Source organism: Misgurnus anguillicaudatus, chromosome 3 (genome assembly GCF_027580225.2).
Source record: "Misgurnus anguillicaudatus chromosome 3, ASM2758022v2, whole genome shotgun sequence".
Taxonomy (NCBI): Eukaryota; Metazoa; Chordata; class Actinopteri; order Cypriniformes; family Cobitidae; genus Misgurnus; species Misgurnus anguillicaudatus.
Window position 1 is genome coordinate 16,100,001 of NC_073339.2, and position 22,535 is coordinate 16,122,535.

At 33.4% G+C, this 22,535-nt stretch overlaps 2 long non-coding RNA genes across 2 annotated transcripts in view; one reads left to right on the top strand and one right to left on the bottom strand.

The window, feature by feature from the left end:
* Positions 1-975, bottom strand: part of LOC129445285 (uncharacterized) — a 1,555-nt gene extending 580 nt beyond the window's left edge. The window contains exons 1-4 of the long non-coding RNA XR_012360357.1: positions 868-975; positions 361-432; positions 238-279; positions 1-121 (exon numbers count right to left, since the gene is read on the bottom strand). The exon at positions 1-121 is cut by the window's left edge and continues 580 nt beyond it. This is a non-coding gene — a long non-coding RNA (uncharacterized lncRNA). The remainder of the gene's footprint in view (positions 122-237; positions 280-360; positions 433-867) is intronic.
* Positions 1-22,535, top strand: part of LOC129444278 (uncharacterized) — a 321,920-nt gene that overhangs the window by 135,828 nt on the left and 163,557 nt on the right. The gene's annotated exons all lie outside the window — the stretch shown is intronic.

Below are 22,535 nucleotides of genomic sequence, written 5' to 3' on the forward strand. Positions count from 1 at the left end.
CTGGAGCTGGGGCAGGACGTGGCAGCAGCCCAAAGATTAGTGGCCACAGAGGGGACAGAGGATGAGTCGGAACTGGCCTTGGTTGATATGACAATCCAGGAAAGGGGTACGGATAGACCCTCTATAGTGCAAAATAAATGCAAAGTAAATGAGTTGATTTCATTTTAGTGCAAAATGTTTATTTTTATGTTTTACATTAAGATTTATAAGAAAATTAAACGTATTAGAGTATAGTACCTCATCACTGCCAGAGGAGCCCCAATGATGATTATGGCAAAGCTGTAAATCATTTAAACATTTAATGTTATGTTGAATTCATAATGTTATAGTTTTGATATTACATAAACTAAAGTCTCTTACTGTTCCGGTGATTAGTAGACCAAGCGTGGTCAGTAACATGAAACTGTTCATTTTGGGATGGCACATTTTTACCTTAGTTTGGAAAGAATAGAATTACATAGGAAATCCTAAATAACAGTAAATAACAGATCATTATGGCTGAGGTCATAGTGACTTCCTTAATAATTCATGACAATTCTGTAATTTAACCAACAATGTATTTTAATGACACACTGGTTTGACTGCAAATGTTTAAAGAAGAAAATGGTTTAAAGGCAACTTTTAAAATATCTGTAATGATAAAAATGTATCATTTAAAACTAGGAGTAAACAAGTTGAAAAATAGAAGCTAAGCCTAACTTTGCTGGCTTTTCTGCACTGTACTTTCTGTTTGAAATATAATTATAATTGTAAAGATTTTTTTAAATAAGTAAGTTTATATTAAAATATAAATAATTGTATTTTCTACAAAACTGATTAAAAAGCATTAGCATTTAGATCTAAAGTATTTTTAAAATATTGACTTACTGTTTTGTAATCCATTAAGTCTTCATAATGTTCTGAGAAAACTGTGAGATGTCCGTCCTGCTAAAGCATTCAGATGGACTGATCAAAAACAGTTTAATCGTATGCATATTTTACTCATCATGTAGACAAACCTTAAGCTTCAAGAACTTTACAATGTTTAGTCACGTTTTAATCCTTAAAATTCCCAAAATCTCACTATCAGGTTATGCAATTATAATCTGTTCTAAGAAAACCAGACTTCCTTTATGGACATGTTGCTTCAAAGGATTTACTTATCTTTTTGGCTCTGTTTGGTTAGACTCAAAAACAAATGGATGCATATGGCTTAGTCTTTGAACAACAGACAGTGGGATTAATTTCAGGTTTGTTAACTGGTCTTAAGTCTTTTGCCATAGTATTTAAAGTGTTAGGCGGATGGTGTTACACCTAAGTGAATGTGTAATTTTACCTTTTTTCAGTGATTTCCAAACTGTGCCGTTTGTGCCGAAAGCTGAGAGCTGTTTTCAACCATGATAAGTAAATTCCTAAAGTGGTCATTTTGTTTTTATAACGCGTTGTGTTTCTGGTTACATGTGTTAAAGTACTGATCAATCTACAGGTTATTTAGTGCTGTAACACATCTTGAAGTTTGACATCTCTGAGTTTTTCAAAATAAAAGTAAATTGTGTTTAAATGTGAGAAGATCCTGTCGGGTCGAAATTAACACTTGTTACTTTTGTCCCGCTGCTAATATTGTTGTATATGTTGAAATTGATATTATTCTAATTTGATTTTATTTCATTTTCATAGTGTTCAAACTGTTTAAAAATGTTTATTCTCAACAATTTACGTTTGTACTGTTGGTTGCTTTTGAAACATTTGATGAAACTGAAATTTAAAATGAAAATGTAATTCATTATTTTTTACAAAGATAAATTACAAAATATGTTTGCAGTTACATATTAACAAAGTCATAGTTATGCACACTTAATACAAACAAGTGTAACACAATAATCTATCTTGTTTTGTTGTGTTACCTTCGTCTCTGCAGGTGGGGTAGAAAGAAACAATTCACTACTTATGTTTAAAGAGAAATTATACTGAAGTCGTTTTACATTTTTACATAATTCCACCTTTAAAATTAAGTTTTTCTGAAAATTGTACTTTCCCCCCGCTCTCCCCTACATATGTACACAAAAATGTACTGGCAAAAGTCAGTATTGAGTAAAGCATATTATGAACTTTATTGAGGATGGGAAGTCATTAGAATAGAAATAGAAATTAGGATTTCATTTAATTTCATTTAGGTGTAGAGAGCTCCTTTGCTCAAGTTGAAGGGGACCAGACTGTACTTGAAACTTTAATCAATTTTATTAAGTTATTTAATATGGTATACACATTACCTGTATTACCTGGTTGTTTCCAATAAAGAGACTAAGAAATAATTAGAAATGGCCACTATACTATTGCAAAAACAAATGTAATGGTTGCATGGTGGCCTACTATGCATATGTATATGTATATGTATATAGTTTAAACAAAAAGCAGTGATTGTGAGTGATTTGGTAACATTTTTTATTTGCTTGATTCTTATTCTGTATTCTTAATTTATATTAGGCCTAAACAGTTAAGACTATTAAATGAAAGGCTGTATTTATTGAAGTAACTTATAGTAAAATATTGCTTTTGTTTTTATCTAATATACATGACATTTTTATTTTACTGCAGGTTTCAGCAATAAAATGACTGTAAACCTCAATTAGACTTTGTTATAGTTGTACTGTCAGCTATTTGGGTATTGTACTATATAATGCATTAAAAATAAACAGGAAAACTGTTGTGCTTTAACAAATAAATGATGCTAATATGACTGTATTTTTTCATTTTGTAAAATTCATAACATTCCAATGTTATATGAGCTTTCCAATTTTAAGTCATAAGTACAAAATAATATTCAAATTTGTAATTGTAATGTAAAAACGAATGAATTGTGCCACTAAAGGTTTTCTATCTATTATTTCGTGGAGCATTTGCTTTCAGTATTAAAACATTATTTTCATCTTTGGAGCATTTGATATAACAACAACGACAACTCACTGTATCTGTATTCCAACCCAGTATCACGAAATTGCGTGACTATTTCACGCATGGACCAGCGTGACAATGTCACGCTTTGCCGCGTTTGAGCGTGAGCATGTCATGCTTTCTGTTTTTGTCACTGTCACGTATTGGTTACTCAACTTTTTTGTCTTAATTTCTTACCATTGTCGCTTCGGTCCAGGGCCAGATTTACATAAAATGACACCCTTACCTAAACAAACTCTAACCCCAACGTCAGGTGACAATTGGTTAAAGTTTAGAAAATATAAAAGAATAAGTATTGTATCTTTTTATTTTATAAACCAATACTTAAAGTGACAAATACTTAAAGTGACATATAACACAAGCACCAAATCTAACCCTAAACCGAAGCGACAATGGTTTGAAAATAGGACAAAAAAGTTGAGTAACCAATAAGTGACAGTGACACAAACAGAAAGCGTGACATGCTCATGCTCGTCACGCTGGTCCGTGCGTGAAATAGTCACGCAATTTCCTGTATTCACACTATTTAAAAATATATGAAGAGTTTCGTTGCAAAACGAGATAAATCCATTTTTAACATTTTTGTCAAAACATGTTTATTATTATGTTATAATGTTATTATTTTGTTTTATGGTGCTACTTAGCTGTATTTTTAAATTATGAAGGTTTAAATCAAAACACACCAATTGGAATGCACAACCTAAAAACATGATTTCTGAACAATTAAAAAAATGGTTATCTCGTTTTGCAACGAAACTCTTCATATTTATTTTGCTGCTACACATTCAAAGAGAGCACCACAGATATTTCATTAAATGATGTAAGGTTTATTTTGTTAAACACCAGGAACAAGTATCACACATTACAATCCAGAAAAATGGGTGCAACTAAATATTATAATTGGTGACTCATCTCCTTAAGGCCTTGAGCTGCATAAGGAGCTGGAGCAGGAGCAGGAGCAGGGCAAGGAGCTTGGGTAGGAGCAGGGACAGGAGCGGGGGCAGGAGCAGGGGCAGGTGCTGGGGCAGGAGCACAAAACTGCAAATTGACCTCTAAGGAATTGCTCTGCTTCTCTCTGTGTTGCTCATCATCTGCCTGGTAAAATAATATTATTTCATTTCATTATTTACATTCATGTTAGGAAAATATGACATAATTAATATTTATTCAGAATTTATTTATTATTGTATGTCAAATGACAAACACCAACATAACTAATAGTTAAATATCATAAATGAAAAGACGGTTACTCACCAGCACAACACAGCAGAGTCCGATGACACAGGCAACAATGAAGAAAGATTTCATGATTCTTGATAACCTGTGAGATCAAATATTAAATAATGTGTTAAAGCATTCCCCCAATATAAATTTAATTCATCAAAGTTTCTCTAAAATAATTAAATGTAAATTCTACCTTGGATGGCTTTGCAGTAAATCACCTCAGTGAGTCCTCTGAAGCATGTAAGATATGCAAACAGCAGTGAGATGTGTCCTTTATAAACACATTATCAGCATACAACTTACCAATCAGAAGATGTTAAACAGTGAGATGTTTGAGAAATCTTTTTTGAGATTGTATCACAAACCTCTTTTTCACTCTGTATTTGGCAAGTTGGACTTTACTCAACAATTAGGAAAATGATTCACTTAGTTGTCTCTACTCTTATAGTATATTAAATATAAACCTTTTTGGCTTAAATTGAGTTTCTGCAATACATAAACAAGACAAAAGATTAAGGCACACCTTATGAGTAGATGTGAAATAATTATCTTTATTATGAAGGTTTCTTTTTTATGAAGGCATTTTATCTTCTGCCATTTCTGTTCTCGTTATGCATTTGTAACATTCTTACATAAATACCTGCATTAGTTCCTTTTTCCCGTATTGTAAACAATTCTTTGCTGCCTTAATTTTTTTTGTTTAATCAACTCGGATTTACAAGTCATTTTGACTTACTATTATTTATATCTTGACTATAGATGAGTTGTTATAACTTATAAAATATAGTTGAAATAAGTCAACTTCATTTTATAAGTTGTAGCAACTCATCTCTTATCAAGATTAATAATAGTTAGCTGAAATGACTTGTTGAGTTAATTAAACAAAATAATTTAATGCATGCAAAGATATTTTTACAGTTCAGTATTTGAGTGTCTTTATATCAAGTTTAATAAAGGTACTTTAAATGAATGAATTAGCATGATTTTTATTTTATTTATTTTTTATTTTTTTGGATTAGCTTCTTCAGTTTTGCCATTTTTTCATTGAATGTGCTTCTTCTTTAGTATCTTTTAATAAGGTTAATAAATGAAGACCTCAAACATGAGTCTGATAAAAATGCTAATTTACAAGAAAACATGTCAGGCGCATATCTTATTCTGTCTGAATGTCAGCTCTTTATTACAGAAAATCTGATGATGTTGACAGCTGCCAGTACTGACAAAATAATCATATTTTAATATCATAAAGAAACTATCAAATTATCTGACGTTAGGAAGCTACTTCAAATTCAGAAAATTCAGAAAATGTTAATTATGAGTTAGTTGTGTTTACGAAATTTCATTATATAGTCATGTAATTTTTTATTATTTTTTTCGTGGTATTATCACTAATTTCCGCGTTTTTCCATGAACGTACAACAAATTCCTGATTTTGTGTGATTATCACGTATTGGTTACTCAACTGTTTTTATCTATTTTCAAACCATTGTCGCTTTGGTTTAGGATCAGATTTGTTGTTTGCATTAGAATGTCACTTTATGTATTGGTTTTTACTATTTTTTCTGATTTTTTTGTAGGTCGCTTGGCGTTAGGGTTAGAGTTGGGTTTGGGTAGGGATGTCATTTTATGTTAATCTAACCCTAAACCGAAGCGACACTGGTAAGAAAATAGGACAAAGCAGTTGAGTAACCAATACGTGATAATCACACGAAAACAGGAATTCGTTATACGTTCACGAAAAAACATGGAAATTCGTGATAATATCACGAAAAAATTAAAAAATTTACGTGACTATCACAAAATGTATTTGCTTGATTCTTATTTTTTATTCTTAATTTATAGTAGACCTACACAAAACATACAACATGAGTGGGGAGGTGTGAATGTGGTAGCACAGTGTTAAGACTTTTAAATGAAAGGCTGTATTTGTTGAAGCAACTCTAACATATTGTTTTTGTTTTTATCTAATATACATGACATTTTTATTTTACTGCAGGTTTAGCAATAAAATTACAGTAAATCTCACTTAGACTTTGAATATGAAAAAATTTATTCACTGTCAAAAATAAAGGTACAAAGCAGTAACCGTTAAAAAAGGTCCTAATATGTACAGGTATGTTTGACTTGCCAATATGTACCTTTGAAGTACTAATATGCACTCTTTGGGTACAAAGGTGTAACTTTTTGAAAGGGTACTGTTTACAAAAAAATGGATGCAACTAAATATTATAATTGGTGACTCATCTCCCTAAGGGCCTGGAGCTGGAGCTGGAGCAGGAGCAGGACCAGGAGCAGCGCAAGGAGCTTGGGTAGGATCAGGGGCAGGGCAAGGAGCGGGGGCAGGTGCTGGGGCAGGAGCAGGGGCAGGTGCTGGGGCAGGAGCACAAAACTGCAAACTGACCTCTAAGGAATTGCTCTGCTTCTCTCTGTGTTGCTCATCATCTGCCTGTTAAAAAAGTATTATTTCATTTCATTATTTACTTTTATGTTAGGAAAATGTGGCATACTTAAAATTTAGTCAGGATTTATTTATTATTGAATGTCAAATGACAAACACCAACATAACTAATAGTGAATATCAGAAATGAAGAGACGGTTACTCACCAGCGCAACACAGCAGAGTCCGATGACACAGGCAACAATGAAGAAAGATTTCATGATTCTTGATAACCTGTGAGATCAAATATTAAATAATGTGTTAAAGCATTCCTCCAGTGTAAATTGAATTCATCAAAGTTTCTCTAAAATAATTAAATGTAAATTCTACCTTGAATGGCTTTGCAATAAATCACCTCAGTGAGTCCTCTGAAGCAGGTATGATATGCAAACAGCAGTGAGATGTGTCCTTTATAAACACATTATCAACATGCAACTTACCAATCAGAAGATGTTATACAGTGAGATGTTTGAGAAATCTTTTTGAGATTGTATCACAAACCTCTTTTTCTCTCTGTATTTGGCAAGTTGGACTTTACTCAACAATTAGGAAAATGATTCACTTAGTTGTCTCTACTCATAGTATATTAAATATAAACCTTTTTGGCTTAAATTGAGTTTCTGCAATAAATAAACAAGACAAAAGATTAAGGCACACCTTATGAGTAGATGTGACTGGGATTTTCTGTGTATGATAATAAATAATTATCTTTATTATGAAGGTTTCTTTTTTATGAAGGCATTTTATCTTCTGCCATTTCTGTTCTCGTTATGCATTTGTAACATTCTTACATTAATACCTGCATTAGTTCCTTTTTCCCGTATTGTAAAAAATTCTTTGCTGCCTTAATTTTTTTTGTTTAATCAACTCGGATTTACAAGTCGTTTTAACTTACTATTATTTATTTTGACTATAGATGAGTTGTTATAACTTATAAAATATAGTTGAAATAAGTCAACTTTATTTTATAAGTTGTATAAACAAACTAATTTAATGCATGCAAATATATTTTTACAGTTCAGCATTTGAGTGTCTTTATATCAAGTTTAATAAAGGTACTTTAAATGAATGAATTTGCATGATTTTTGGATTAGCTTTTTTAGATATGTTCTGCCAATTTTTTATTGAATGTGCTTCATCTTTTGTATCTTTTAATAAGGTTTATTAATGAAGACCTCAAATGCAAAAGCCACTAAACGCCACCTCCATCAAAAATGATATCTAATCCTCTAGTCATGCATTATATGTTAATCAAATTATTTCGTCTTAAATTCCTTTAAAATACACCCCCCCCCCAAATGTGTGGTTTAGTTTCTTTATTTTTACTTTTTGGAATCTGACATTCATCATTTGCGATGTTTCTAGTTGCATCTTGAGTAATTTTGTAATTGTTTGTTATGTCTTGTGCAGAGATGTGGATATTTTTATTGGTGGAGGTTTTGCAAGCACTAAAATATGTTATTTTAATGACTGACTTATAACTTTGCATGACCATGAAAGTGAAATTACTGAACCTAAATATCAGCCTGATGAAAATGCTCATTTACAAGAAAACATGTCAGGCGCATATCTTATTCTGTCTGAATGTCAGCTCTTTATTACAGAAAATCTGATGATGTTGACAGCTGCCAGTACTGACAAAATAATCATATTTTAATATCATAAAGAAACTATCAAATTATCTGACGTTAGGAAGCTACTTCAAATTCAGAAAATTCAGAAAATGTTAATTATGAGTTAGTTGTGTTTACGAAATTTCAATAGTCAGGTAATTTTTTTATAATTTTTTCGTGATATTATCACTAATTTCCGCATTTTCCATAAACGTACAACAAATTCCTGTTTTTTGTGTGATTATCACTTATTGGTTACTCAACTGCTTTTTTCTATTTTCAAACCATTGTAGCTTTGGTTTAGGATCAGATTTGTTGCTTGCATTAGAATGTCACTATATGTAATGGTATTTACTATTTTTTCGGATTTTTTATATGTTGCCTGGCATTAGGGTTAGAGTTGGGTTTGGGTAGGGATGTAATTTTATGTAAATCTAACCCTAAACCGAACAACAATGGTAAGAAAATAGGACAAAGCAGTTGAGTAACCAATACGTGATAATCACACGAAAACAAGAATTCGTTATACGTTCACAAAAAAACTCGAAAATTTGTGATAATATCACGAAAAAAGAATAAAAAATTTACTTCACTATATCACAAAATGTATTTGCTTGATTCTTATTTTGTATTCTTAATTTATAGTAGGCATTCTCAAAACATAGAGCATGAGTGGGGAGGTGTAAATGTGGTAGCACAGTGTTAAGACTTTTAAATGAAAGCCTGTATTTGTTGAAGTAGCTCTAACATATTGCTTTTGTTTTATCTAATATACATGACATTTTTATTTTACTGCAGGTTTAGCAATAAAATTACAGTAAATCTCACTTAGACTTTGAATATGAAAAAATGTATACACTGTCAAAAATAAAGGTACAAAGCAGTAACCTTTAAAAAAAGGTCCTAATATGTACCATTTAGGTACAAATATGTATGTTTGAACTGCCATACCTTTGAAGTACTAATATGCACTCTTTGGGTACAAAGGTGTAACTTTTTGAAAGGGTACTGTCCCAGTGACAACTTTTGTACCTTTATTTCTAAGAATGTATACTGCATTTAACCTTGTAGTACATGAGCCACTAAATGACTTTACTGACTACACCTAATATCAGCCATTTTGCACACAAAGTTGTCTAGTTTTTGCCTGGATACAAAAGTGTGGGTTAGTCTAGTTATACTGTCAGCTATTTGGGTATTGTACTATATAATGCATTGAAAATAAACAAAAAAACTGTTGTGCTTAAACAAATAAATGATGCTAATATGACTGTATTTTTTCAGTTTGTTAAATTCATAACATTCCAATGTTATATGAGCTTTCCAATTTTAAGTCATCATAAAAGTACAAAATAATATTCAGATTTGTAATTGTAATGTAAAAACAAATTAATTGTGCCACTAAAGTTTTTTGTAATCTATTATTTTGTGGAGCGTTGGCTTCCAGTATTAAAACATTATTTTCATCTTTGGAGCATTTGATATAACGACAACGACAACTCACTGTATCTGTATTCATACAATTTAAAAAATATATTTATTTGTTGCTACACACTCAGAAGAAGCACCACACAGATATTTCATTAAATGATGTAAGGTTTATTTTGTTAGACACCAAAAACAAGTATCACACATTACAATCCAAAAAAATGTGTCCAACTAAATATAATAAATGGTGACTCATCTCCCTAACCGCCTGGACTTGGATAAGGAGCTGGAGCAGGAGCAGGAGCAGCGCAAGGAGCTTGGGTATGATCAGGGGCAGGAGCGGGGGCAGGTGCTGGGGCAGGAGCACAAAACTGCAAACTGACCTCTAAGGAATTGCTCTGCTTCTCTCTGTGTTGCTCATCATCTGCCTGTTAAAAAAGTATTATTTCATTTCATTATTTACATTCATGTTAGGAAAATGTGACATAATTAAAATTTAGTCAGGATTTATTTATTATTGAATGTCAAATGACAAACACCAACATAACTAATAGTGAATATCAGAAATGAAGAGACGGTTACTCACCAGCGCAACACAGCAGAGTCCAATGACACAGGCAACAATGAAGAAAGATTTCATGATTCTTGATAACCTGTGAGATCAAATATTAAATAATGTGTTAAAGCATTCCTCCAGTGTAAATTGAATTCTTCAAAGTTTCTCTAAAATAATTAAATATAAATTCTACCTTGGATGGCTTTGCAGTAAATCACTTCAGTGAATCCTCTGAAGCAGGTATGATATTCAAACAGCAGTGAGATGTGTCCTTTATAAACACATTATCAGCATACAAATAACCAATCAGAAGATGTTATACAGTGAGATGTTTGAGAAATCTTTTTGAGATTGTATCACAAACCTCTTTTTCACTCTGTATTTGGCAAGTTGGACTTTACTCAACAATTAGGAAAATGATTCACTTAGTTGTCTGTCTCTACTCTTATAGTATATTAAATATAAACCTTTTTGGCTTAAATTGAGTTTCTGCAATACATAAACAAAACAAAAGATTAAGGCACACCTTAATATATTTTTACAGTTCAGTATTTGAGTGTCTTTATATCAAGTCTAATAAAGGCACTCTAAATGAATGAATTACAAGCGACACAGTAGCCTATCTGTACAGATGTGAAGCTAAGATTCATCCAAACAGTTGCTAAGTTTGTCTAGATGGGTCTGAAAGTCGCTAGATGTAGCAATAAAGTCGCTTAGTTTGGCAACACAGTCGCTGAGTTGGCAACACTGCTTCAGCCAATCCCTTTTTTTTAGCAAGTAAACCCAACCCACTGATTAACATTGAATTTGCATACAAGTTGAAAATGAAAATGAAAATGAAAACAATGAAATAAAAGAGAACATAAAATTAAAACTGAACTTTACATTTTATTTTGTCCCTATTATTGCTTGGGCATGAATACAAAGCCTTTTAAAAATGTATTTACAGATTCCTTTTCAAGCTTGCCTTTTTATTTTAATATTGGGTCTTGACTCAAGATTATATGGAAAATTAAATGTCAAATCAGCAATTAAATTTTATTTTTCAATTTGGCCGGAATGATGCTTCATCACTTTGAAAATAAAATAATTTATTTAAAGTTTTAATTTTTATTTTAGCATTTAATTTTCAAATTTGGGACATATTTTAATTTAATTTTTTAATTTAAACATATTTAATAATTTAATTTAATGTTTTATTTTTTATTTTATTATTTAATTAATTAATTTTTAAAAGTCCAAAAATACCTTGCATAAACGCCAGCCGACATATAAAAAAATAAATCAGAAAAAAAAAGTATAAGAAATATATAAAGTGACATTCTAATGCAAGCACCAAATCTAACCCTAAACATACGACAATGGTTTGAAAATAGGAAAAAGCAGTTGAGTAACAAATACGTGATAATCACACAAAAACAGGAATTTGTTATACGATCACGAAATAACACGGAAATTCGTGATAATATCACAAAAAAAGAATCAAGAAATTACGTGACTATACGAAACCTTGTGAGCAAGGCCGCCTTAATGCACGGCTTACCTGGGCTGAAGCCCAGGGGCCTCCCAAGTTCAAGGGCCTCCCAAGTTTGCGTTCATGATGAGCTGAAAATGTCATATTGTTTAGTAACTTGTCAGGTTTTCTGTCAATCACTCTAATTGTAATGTAATTAAGTGCGCGTTGTCAACTTGACATTCCTGCACGTTAGTCTCTCTCTCTCTTTCGTGCGCGCGCTCGCTCGTTCGCTCTCTGTGCTCGCGCAGCTGTTTGAGTCTTCGGCATGCAGAAGTCTCTCCAAACGTGCACAAGAAACTGTGCCGCTAAATTAAGAAAGGAGTTCGCGCACATAATGCTGTTAGTTGTTATAAAGTTTAAGTTTACTCGCGTTTATATCAGTGACGCGTGCGCAGCTGGAGCGATGTAGTTTGACGCGACGTTAGCTCACAGTACACACATCTGTTGGTTTAGAAAGACGAGAAAGAGACGCAACGGTAAAGGGGCAAGTCTAAGAAAGTAAAGGGCGACAAGACTATCTCAAATGATCATCCCCTGATAGCACCATTCATATTTATAATCTCATTATCTAAAGATCTTATATACAGGTATGTTCCCTGTCTGTCTTGTGCATATTTATACTTGGTCGTTTAACATGCTTATGTATGCATAAATACTAAATACAATGCATACTATATCTTCAATAGCCTACAAAATAAATAACTGATTAAAAAACAAGATTCTGTCTATAAAGACTTATCTTTTGTTATCATTAATGCATTTAACAAGATTCTGTCTATAAAGACTTATCTTTTGTTATCATTAATGCATTTTCACTTTAAAACTAACTTTAACTTATTATATTTTTAAAACTGTGGTGAGCATTTAGTTATGAGTGGCAATTTTCTGCAAATTTGTATATTCCAAAAACTATATAAATATAAAGCTTATAGACATATATACTTACACATTTTGGTTTTATTATCACCACATGTTGCTGTGTGTGGTTGTTAAATAAAGTGTCTTGTGTTTATGCTCAAGTGGGCTCAGTGATATGTTAATAACAATATTATGGTGTTTTCTGGCTCAAAGAGGGAAAACTCACTGTTGTATGTCTCGAAAGAAACTAATGCATTTTGTGATGTAGATTACCTAGATATTACACTTTAAAAAAAAAATGTGACTATAAATCGCGGGGAAGGGGGGCCTACAAAACCTCTTAGCCCCGGGGCCTCACATTAGGTTAAGGCGGCCCTGCTTGTGAGACTGGAATATAGCATTTTTTTAAGAATGAAAATTCTCTTGATTATGACCTGATTTGATTTTGACCTCATTTTATAAAAACATTTTTATAAATATATTAAAATGTATGGCAAAGCTTAGGAAACCTTAAAGGTATATATTTTAGTTTACCTCTTTTATACCGTATGCTAGGACAGATGTTTTTTTAAAGATAAATATTTTTAATGGTTCTTATTATGATAAAGTTATCATCTGAGGATTGATAATTTTAGGCATGATGATATGATAAAAATAAATAATAATAAGAGAATATTACTGTATATGATTAATTTAAGTAGAAATGTTTTGAATTTTAAAGCAGTGGAAATGAAGAAGCATTGTGGCAATCATTGTCATGACTGGGTAGGAGTGACAGGACGCAAACGCAAAGTTCTAAATAAATAACATTTAATAATAAAAACACGAGGGCTGACATGAGGAACACAGGAACATCAACACAGGAAACAGACAGGGTAGCAATGACAATAATCCGGCACAGGCTGACAGAACAAAGGCATATAAATACAAAGACAATTAAACATATGACAGGTGTGGTGTGTTGGCGTAATGAGTCAATGAGAGTCCAGGTGAAACGGATAAGTGCAACACACAAAACATGTCACGGACTGCCGTGACAATCATTCATTCATCAGTTATCAATACCAATAAATATTATGTTTTTTCATCACTGCATATCTGGTTAATGGTACACATTTGTTCTTTATATAATATGTAATCGCTTCTTTGTTTAAATTTTTCACACTACCTGGGTTGTCTGGTTTTCTTGTAATGACCAATAATTATAAGACGATCTAAGATACTTGAATCCGATTGGTCAAGTGCACCATCCAGCAATGTAATGTTGCACCAAGAAAATGACAATGAACCTCACTTTGATTTTGATTATGAAAAATATATGGGTAACACTTTATTATAATGTTCATTAGTTAACATTAGTTAACTACATTAGTTAACATGAACTAATGATGAACTGCACTTATACAGCATTTATTAATCTTTATTAATGTTAATTTCAACAATTACTAATACGTTATTAAAATTTGGTTAACGTTAGTTAATGCACTGTGAACTAACATGAACAAACAATGAACAGCTTTATCTATTAACTAACATTAACAAACATTAATAAATACTGTAACAAATGTATTGCTCGTGGTTTGTTCATGTTAGTTAATACATTAACTAATGTTAACTAATGAACATTATAATAAAGTGTTACCAATATATGCACTGCATTTCACTTTTGCTTCTAATTATAAGATTACTTACAGCTGACTATAACTCATTTCTGACATTTTGGCCCACAAAGTTGTCAGTTTTTTTGCTTGGCTACAAAGAGGTCAGTCTAGTTAATGTATCTTTTAGCTAGTTGTGTATTTTAATATATATAATGTTTTCAAAATAAGCAACGCTGTTATATAACTACAAATGAAGAGTTTCTTTGCAAAACGAGATAACCACCATTTTTTTTAATTGTTCAGAAATCGCGTTTTTTGGTTGTGCATTCCAATTAATTTCAATTCAACTGCAGTTGGTTTGTTTTGATTTAAACCTTCATAACTTAAAAAATACAGCTAAGTAGCAACATAAAACAAAATAATAACATGATAACATAATAATAAAAATGTTTTGACAAAAATAAAAAAAAATGGATTTATCTCGTTTTGCAACGAAACTCTTTAAATATTTATGTTATTGGGATTGAGGTTTATCATTCAAAAAGGTAAACTGATAAAGTGGGTCTCTTAAAATGAAATATATCACTGATTCTTGAGAGTCGGGACAAAACAGGTTTTAAAAAACTGTTTTTTAAAATACACACTATATCAATTAAAGTTATATGTTTCTGCAGAGAAAGGTCTTAGCTATTTAACCATGTAAAGGAACAGGTTCTAAATAAAAACACATTTTAAAAAAATAAACATGTTTCCCTTCAGAACTGGATTTGTGTCAACTCCATCAGACACACTAAAAAGTATAAAATTGGAATTCTTTCAATCCAACCTGAATCTAATGTTCTCAAGTATATTGTAAAAGTGTTTAGTTACTCTGATATGTAAAAAAAATACTATATATAAACTTAGGTTGTGATTCCACACTATTCTTAAAACTCAGATTTCTAAATATAAGCATTTTCAAACATTAATTTTAACTTCAATATTGTAAAAACAATTTCCTTAAATAAATAAAACATAAGAGATGGTAGATCAGATGGTCCTTTATTACAAAAACAACATAAACTGAAGAAAAAATATATTTTTCCCCAAAAGATTAACAAAAAAATACATCCAACGTTGTTGGAAGATCTGACGGTGTTGACAAAAAACTGATGGTGTTGACAAAAAAATGTGTGTGCATTGCTGATTATTGAACAGATGTGCTCTTCAAACACTACTACTAAAACTACTCATTGTTATTAGAGTTTTGAACTTACTGTAAAGCAAACTATAATAAAGATATTGCACATACACCGTTTCCTACTATCAAAAAAAGAACAATAAGGGAAACCAGGGGCCCTCCTCCGCCTCTGTTTTCATTTCACATGTGTGTGTTTGGGTGTGTTGGATGTATGATTTCCCTGCATCATATATATACATATATATATGCACACAAGTCACCGGCCACTTTATTAGGTACACCTGTCCAACTGCGCGTTAATGCAAATTTCTAATTAGCCAATCACATGGCAGCAACTCAATGCATTTAGGCATGTAGACATGGTCAAGACGATCTGCTGCAGTTCAAACCGAGCGTCAGAATGGGGAAGAATGGTAATTTAAGTGACTTTGAATGTGGCATGGTTGTTGGTGCCAGACGGGCTGGTCTGAGTATTTCAGAAACTGCTGATCTACTGGGAATTTCACACACAACCATCTCTAGGGTTTACAGAGAATGGTCCAAAAAAGAGAAAATATCCAGTGAGTGGCTAGCCTGACGTTGTCATACTCAATTCTAGTCAGAATTTGAGTCTGATACCGCTCCATTGAGCTAAAATTATGAGGCGTGTCTCAACCGAAAAATGCCTCTGCACTCAATTGGATAGACATACGACCAATCAGCGCAACGGAGTGTGTGACTTATGTTGAAATGGCGTCTTTAGCAGCCTGACCGAACTGCTAGTAATTTCGCTACAATGATACTAACATCATTGTAATTATACTAAGTCTGAGTTAGGGAAGGTACATCAACACCTACTATGTTTACAACATTTCATTTATATCACAACATTAAGTATTTACTATCTCTTACCATTTGTACGTTAGGTGAACTTCATCCACGACGATAGCTACCCATTACGTTGGCTTGAAAAATATCGGAGCCTAGCATGTCCCTCCACTTATTCAGCAGTCACGATTCCAGGCTTACGAAAAGAAGCTGGCAACGACCGCTAATTATATCCATCTCGTCGTGCACGCCGAGTTGCATCGCCATGATACCCATTTCAGTTGCTTCTTTAACTTTGTCCTCCATAGGAAGGACGGCGAAAACATCAACAAATGCCCTGCTCGCGTTTCTCTGTTCCTCTTTTTAAATCAATGCTCTGTTGATATCTTTTAGAACAGACTCAATGTCAGAATCCACACATCTGAATTCACCAGCGGCAGCCATTTCATTGTAAACAGATTGAACACACGCGCTCTTTGGTGACGTGGTTGATACGTTACTGTTGATCATCTGTCCATCATCGTATAAAGCCCGCCCTCACAATTTGATTCTTCGTCCGGTTTTGGTATTCGCATAGTAGCTCCTCAACGGTGAATCCCCAGACCGATCTTCCCCGTTTTTTTCAAATTGTGGTGGGCGGGGCTAAGATCGGCTGGCACCCAGGCTAGTGAGTGGCAGTTTTGTGGGTGCAAATGCCTTGTTGATGCCAAAGGTCAGAAAAGAATGCCCAGCCTGGTTCGAGCTGATAGAAAGGAAAAAGTAACTCAAATAACCACTTGCTACAACCGAGGTATGCAGAAGAGCGAGCATCTCTGAACGCACAACACGCTGAACCTTGAGGCGAATGGGCTGCAGCAGCAGAAGACAACACTGGGTGCCACTCCTGACAGCTAAGAACAGGAAACTAAGGCTAAAACTCACACAAGCTCACCAAAATTGGACAATAGAAGATTGGAAAAACGTTGCCTGGTCTGATGAGTCTTGATTTCTGCTGCAACATTCAGATGGTAGAGTCAGAATTTGGCGTCAACAACATGAAAGCATGAATCCATCCTGCCTTGTATCAACGGTTCAGGCTGCTGGTGGTGGTATAATGGTGTGGGGGATATTTTCTTGGCACACTTTGGGCCCATTAGTACCACTTGAGCATCGTGTATTGTTTCTGACCATGTTCATCCCTTTATGACCACAGTGTACCCATCCTCTCATGGCTACTTCCAGCAGGATAACGTGCCATGTCATAAAGCGCAAATCATCTCAGACTGGTTTCTTAAACATGACAATGAGTTCACTGTACTCAAATGGCCCCCACAGTCACCAGATCTCAACCCAATGAAGCATCTTTGGGATGTGGTGGAACATGAGCTTTGTGCCCTGGATGTGCAGCTGACAAATCTGCAACAACTGCTTGATGTTATCATGTCAATATGGACCAAAATCTCTGAGGAATGTTTCCAGTACCTTGTTGAATATGTGCCATGTTACACAATAACAAGCAGACCACTGCCTGCCCATTCTTTACAAGTCAGGTTCGTATGGTTAAATAATGTAATTCATGCTATATGTGCATTTATGTGTTAATAAAACCCTGAAATAATGGTTTAATCCTTTACTATATTCACAAATAATATTATAATCGCACATTAAGAGGTTATTGGGGGATTTGTCAACTCCATCAGCTTACAGGTCAACTCCGTCAGACATAGAACCTGACGGAGTTGACGTCTGACGGAGTTGACATAAGGGCATGTATTTTTCCTCCAAAACATTTATTGTACACTGCAGCTAGGTACTTTTTCCTCAGTTGGTAGCTGTCCCAATAACCTCACTAAAATGCTTAAATTCAATCCACTATGGTTTAAAAAAAGATGGTGTTGACATGGTGCAGCTGTGACCATAGGAATATTGACATTGTTTCTCTAAAATATATAAAAAATGTAAACATAACAGAGAATGTGTGGTAGTGCTGCATTCACCACAGGCAGGGAGATGAAAAGGGGTCCTCAAGGATATAGCTGACCTGAATTTCCTGATTTAAATAGCTTTATAAAAACAATCTGACGGAGTTGACAGAAACTGAGGACACAACTTTAATAGGTAGATTTTTATGGAAAATATTGTTTGATGTTCACTTCATGCATTGTTTTTTATATTTATACCCCTTATTTTTTATTGTATATATATGTTTTCACAATTGTAGAGCTTTTTTTAAGTTTTTTTGATGATTAATATTGTGACCCCTTGCTGAGGACAAGTGCAATAACATGGACCTTCTAACCACAGACCACACATTTAAAAAAAAATCCCCCCAAAAATAAAAAAGTTTATTCTAAAAATCAGATATGTATATACAATTCCTTTAGATTTAACTTTGTAATTATGTCAATCATGATGAATTTCTTAATTTTTGCTATAAATTAGACTTTTTTAAATGGGACATGTTTTGTCCCAACTCTCAAGAATCAGTGATATATATATTATGTGTAGGTTATTGCTTTCAGTATTAAAACTCAGCATTATTTTCATCTTTGGAATATTAAGTAAAAAAACAACAACAATAAAATATCAGAAAGTATCCCTGTACCTTTATTCACCATTCTTACTGTAAACATTTTTTATTTTGCTGCTGCTAAACACTCAGAGAAAGCATTAGACACAAATATTTCATTAAATGATGTAAGGTTTATTTTGTTAGATGCCAGGAACAGGAGTATCAAGTCACACATTACAATACAATAAAACTAACACTTTAGCTGGTGACTCATCTCCCTCCAGGGGCTGGAGCAGGTGCAGGTGCAGGAGCAGGGGCAGGAGCAGGAGCAGGAGCAGGAGCGGGGGCAGGTGCTGGGGCTGTGGCGCCTAATGCTTGTGCTAGAAGTAATGGCAATATGCTGAGGAGGGGATTGTTGTTCTGGGGTGGAGGGAACAATGGTGCTGGTGCAGGTGCAGGTGCTGGTGCGTAAGGAGACAGATATGGATATGGATATGGATAAGGATAGGGACGCTGATATTGGAATGGTCTGTAGTATCCTCCATAGTTCTGTAGTAACATATAAGTATAATACATAAACTTTTTTTCAACACAAAAGTATGCACATGTTCATTTTCAAAAATACCTCTTTAATGACTGTGTATGAATGTTGTGCAAATATTTTGCACTACTTTAAATATGTATCATTTGGATTAATTAATAAAAAAAAATTAAAAAACTTCAAACTGACTTCAAAGGAACTGCTTCGCTTCTCTCTGTGTTGCTCATCATCTGCCTGTTAAAAAATATTGTTAATTTCATTATTTACATTCATGTTTGGGAACTATGACATAATTAACATTAACATTTAGTCAGGATTTATTTATTATCGTCCTGTTAAATGACAAACACCAACATAACTAATAGTTGAATATCAGAAATGAAGAGACGGTTACTCACCAGCGCAACACAACAGAGTCCGATGGCACAGGCAACAATAAAGAAAGATTTCATGATTCTTGATAACCTGTGAGATCAAATATTAAATAATATATTAAAGCATTTCTCCAATATAAATTGAATTCATCAAAGTTTCTCCAAAAATAAATAAATGTAAATTCTACCTTGGATGGCTTTGCAGTAAATCACCTCAACGAGTCCTCTGAAGCAGGTATGATATTCAAACAGCAGTGAGATGTGTCCTTTATAAACACATTATCAGCATACAACTAACCAATCAGAAGATGCTATACAGTGAGAAGTTTGAGAAATCTTTTGAGATTGTATCACAAACCTCATTATCACTCTGTATTTGGCAAGTTGGACTTTACGCAACAATTGAGAAATAGGAAAATGATTCACACGGTTGTCTCTGCTCTTATGGTATATTAAATGCAAACATTCTTGGCTTAAAGTTTCTGCAATACATAAACAAAACAAAGGATTAAGGCACACCTTATGAGTGGATGTAACTGGGATTTTCTGTCTATGACAATAATAAATATCTTTATTATGAAATTCAACACTTTTAATTCATCTGACTTTTGCTGTTTCAGCTCATATGTTTTTTTTTTCTTCAAACCATTTCATCATTATTCATTAATTATATTCTAAGATAAATACCTGCAAAGTTCCTTTTTCCTATTATTTTAGTTTCTTTTTATCAAGTCTATTAGTTGTATTTCAAAGGAATGAATTTTTTAACCTCTACAGATATGTTCAGCCATTTTTTCATTAAATATGATTAATCTTTGTTATCTTTTAATATGGTTAATAAATGAAGAGCTCAGACGCAAAAGCCACTATAGACCTTTTGCGAGTAGACATCACAGTTACGTCACTGCATGCTGCGCGCAATGTGGTGGCAGAAAAACAGTGGAAATGAATTACACACGAGTGAAATGAACAATTTAGCTTACTAGAAAAGGTCTTGATGTGCTGTGTCAGAATAGGAATGCCAAAAAAAGATGACCTTCATTTTTATAGTATACCGTCATCAAAGACACCATTTGAAGATAAACGTAGGTGTTTATGGTTGCAATAAGCTCTTAAACGGACAGACTGGAGTGATGAAATCATCTGAAAATCTTTAAATAATTAGAATAGAAAATAATTAGAGGTGATGTCCGTGTTCTGTCGAAGTCTGTTTCCTCTGTGTTTTTATAGCGTTTTCATCATGTTACATTTATAATTTATTTAGAAAGATCACAAATTTGAGGAATTATACTGAAAAAGCAATAATATCAGCATTTATTAAATATTTCATAATTTTTCTTTTTACCTTATATCTTGGCCTATGTCTTCTTCCTGTTTGTTTTAAAATTTCTATGTTTACATACTTAAAGGATAATTCCGGTATTTAACACTTTGAGTCTCATTTCTGGTTTGTTTTGGATGAACTACAGTGATGGACACAGAAATTTTGACAATGGGTCGAGTCTTGACTTTTCGACTCATTTAGAAGCCTCTCTTGACAAGTCAATGGCCATGCACAAAATGTCATTAAAACAACACTTAACGTTCATTTTCAAAACTGTACTACTCACCGAGGGGTTCGTGGTGTTCGTTGATGATTAAAAACAAATATATTGGCGCAATGTATGATTTCAATCCGTGTTATTTGCTATAGTGGAACTATTTTTTCAGATACCTCACAACCGCGTATATACTTCCGCTCTATATTTGAGTCTGAAGCATGAATGAAGGTAGTCCAACAAACTGTAATAAAACTGTAGCATACTTTCAAAATCAAGTTTATTTAAAACACTTACACCATCCAATATGTTTTTTCATCAGCAAAACAATAAAGAAGATATTTTGCAGAAACCCCAGTGCTCCGTCATGCAAGTCAACAGATCCGCACACTTTAAGAGCTAAAGCATATATATCCAATACAACAGTAATCCCCCATAACTCCGTGTGACATATTGACGTCTTGTGAAGCAAATCAATCAGTTTTTGCAAGAAACTGAACGTTATTTACAACACTATTAGCGTGAATGCCAAAGAAAGCAGGAAGCGTGCTTTCCGTTTGAGGTGATCTCTTCCACTAGTGCTGTTGTTGGCTATGGATGTTGGTCTCTCTGCGCCACCTATAGAGCGGGAGCGTGAAGCGCACTTCCTGCTTGGCAAAAGCTCTGCATTAACGCTGTAAAATATTTTTTTATATATATATATATATAATATATATATAAATCTCAAAACTGAAAATCGAATGTCAACCCACGAATCGAATGTCAGCCCTACAAATATGGGAAAAATTTCTTCTGAAAGTAAACAGACCCTTTTCTGTTTCCCGGCGGCGGAGTGATATATCAGCGAGCAATGCGTCTTCCAAGGGAAGTCAATGGAATTTTACAAAATGCCAAATAAAACACGACAGAAACTGTATTTCGCTACACAACTTGTTTTTAATCATCAACGAACACCACGAACCACTCGGTGAGCAGCACAGTTTTGAAATTGAACGTTAAGTGTTGTTTTAATGACATGTTTGTGCATGGCCATTGACTTCCATTCCGAAGCAGTCAAGAGACGCCTCCAAACGAGTCAAAAACTCAAGACACGACCCACCGTCAAAACCCCCGCGTCCATCACCGTAGCCCATCCAAAACAAACCAGAAACGAGACCCAAAGTGCCAAACACCGGAATTATCCTTTAATAAATATATAAATAAAGCACACACACATTATGTTAAGTGTTATTAATATATAAACAGGCGTATGCATATTAATTTGTATGTAAACATAATAGTCTTATAACAAACACATTTGATAAAACACCAATGATAAAATATCAGAAAGTATCTCACTGAACCTGTATTCACTCTACTCAAAAATTTTTATTTTGCTGCTAAACACTCAGAGAAAGCATCACAGGAACACAAACATTTAATTTAATGATGCAAGGTTTA